The sequence below is a fragment of the Rhinolophus ferrumequinum genome, chromosome 8 (assembly GCF_004115265.2).
Source record: "Rhinolophus ferrumequinum isolate MPI-CBG mRhiFer1 chromosome 8, mRhiFer1_v1.p, whole genome shotgun sequence".
Lineage (NCBI taxonomy): Eukaryota > Metazoa > Chordata > Mammalia > Chiroptera > Rhinolophidae > Rhinolophus > Rhinolophus ferrumequinum.
In genome coordinates, this window is record NC_046291.1 from 44,138,335 (window position 1) to 44,140,927 (window position 2,593).

Below are 2,593 nucleotides of genomic sequence, written 5' to 3' on the forward strand. Positions count from 1 at the left end.
GCACCAGTTGAAGTAAGAATCTGTATATGGTGACTGTAGGGACAATCTAGAGATGACTGTGCTGAGAAATTATTTTTCTCAGACAATAATATAAAAACAGAAAGGCAATGACTAGAATTTTTAATAATCTGAAGTAATAAGTATTTTTGATAAAATTTTATTTATTCTTATATACCAGGTATTCTTTCCATGATGGTGATATTTGGCTTTGAGTGAATATTAATTAAAATGTTCAGCTTTCAATGAAAATGAATGTTTTATGCATCACCAGTATTTATTTATTCATTAATGATATGCATGTTCTAATACTCCTAGTATTTTAAGTGCTAGACCTACTATATTAAGTACCTAGTAAATTAAGTATATTATGAAACTAACAGAGAAATGAAAATTTAAAGAGGCTGAAATAAAAATGGTGTAAACAAATTTTAAAAGGTCAGCTTGCTAATTATCATGGCTTCCTAAAATGATTAGATAATATGTTAAGAAATAAAATTAGGGCAATGCATTTATCATTAGTGATAGTTAGTGTAAATCCACCAGATAAATGGTCTTTATCATTTCAAAATTTCAAAGGGCTGATTAGACTGTCATTGTTTTCAGTTCCTAATGTGGCCATGGAAGAGCACTTAGAGGAGAAGTGTCAGCTTCCTCACTGTTTGCTTGTGCTTGCATTATTATCATACTATCTTTAATCTTTATTTGCAGGAATATTTTTAAGGCACTTGTGCATTTTCTGAGAATAAATTTAATTAAGACTCTATGGAATAATCTGTAAAATAATTAACTGCTTACAAATAAACTATGAAGAGGCACCATATCCTGGTTGCTTGAGGCTCTGTCTTCCTCTCTCACCACCCAAACAGACAAATTATCTTTTAGAGCTCAGCTTCATCGCTATGTTTTCTTTTGCTTATGGTTTTTGGTGGAAACCTTTAAGACGGTTTAAACAGATAGTTATTTCCAAAATTTCCGCTTGCTTCATGTTTGTCATTACTATCTCAAGAAATTTTAATGCAATCAGTTCTGATTTACTTTATTTAGAGGAATAACAATTTTATAGTTGGAAAGGATTTTAGAGCTAATGTTTATCAATCCCCCCATTTTTATTGTTGATTTCCTTCCAATAAGCTAGTTTTTATTATTTTCCATCTTCAATTCACCAATGCTTCTATCTTCCAGTTTTTTTACCTGAGAGTAGATTACCTTAATTTTTAAGTCAAAATAATGCTATACTCAAAAAATATTAATATAACTTAAAAAGATTCTTAATAATTAACAATGACATTTCAAATATTTTTTTGAGGATATATTTTGACAAAATTTTCTCAGTACAAAGTATATGCATTCTCCAGGTGTGTTCTTAAATGGTGAAGAAAAGGTTATATGATTTTTAAGATAGTTACTTGTTTCGCACTGCACTATAACATAGAAGACATGTTTTTTTAAAAGCATTGGATAATGTGCATGATAAAAGTTCATTTACATATATCACAATTTACTAGTTATGGCATTCACATGGATTAGAAATAACTAATTTTATTGTAGTTCTTGGAATTTTGATTCTATTTTCTTACTTCTAGTATCAAATGCTCTGAGCATCTTGACAAAAACATTCATCGGCAGTAAACTCTGGTAGCATGGCAATTCGTTTTCTCTGAATTTAAGAGAATCTTCACAGAAACCTTTTGGTTAAGGTTCTGTCTGTTGTCTGGCGTGGCTTGTGTCAACTGAAAGCTCTGAATTCAAGGAAACGATTACTGTGAGTGCTACTGAAATTAAATAGTCATTGCCCAGTTGCGATGTCAGGTAACAGATTACATTTGTTCACAACTCTTCACTTTACATGAGTGTTGTAAACCAGATAGCATTGACAAGGTTTTATAGATTTAATAAATCAAGGGTTTCTCTGTTTATACTTTTGAAAAGATATCTTGAAATCCTAAAAGGGTATCTATGAGATTATGTACATTTTGTGCAAAGAATTTCTTTCATCGTCAAATTTTATGATGAATTATGGCTAATGAAACACTAAATTTATTTTGCCAAGTTTTAATCTGAAGCCACATTTTTCTATGAAGGGGTAGGAAGAAATTTCTCAGGCAGCTATCCAACATTGAAAGATGATATCTTGGAAAGTAATAATAATGGCACAAATAAAACTAATGGTAATATTATCAACTGCTTATTGAGGGCTAACTGTGTGTTGGACATTGTGCCAAGTGCTCTACATGTAATATTTCATTTGTATAACTCTGTGAGTTAAGTTGTAATATTATCTCCATTTTACAGTTGAAGATTCTGAAACACTGAGAAAAAAGTTAAATAACTTACCAAAGTTCACATGAGTGAAAGCGATAGAATAAGCGTTCAGATTTAGGTCTTCTTAATTCCAGAGCCCACGCTCTTAACCACCTCACTAGATACACTGTCCCTGGAGACCTTCAAGCCTAGTTCTAGAAGATGACTTGGCAAGGATATGCAAGAAAGGCTTCTAACATCAGCTGGATGGTTGAACAAAGTAAATTAAAACTTTCTAACTCTGAGAATCTGTGATTCTATGTTTATATCAGTAAGAAATGTATTTTTATGT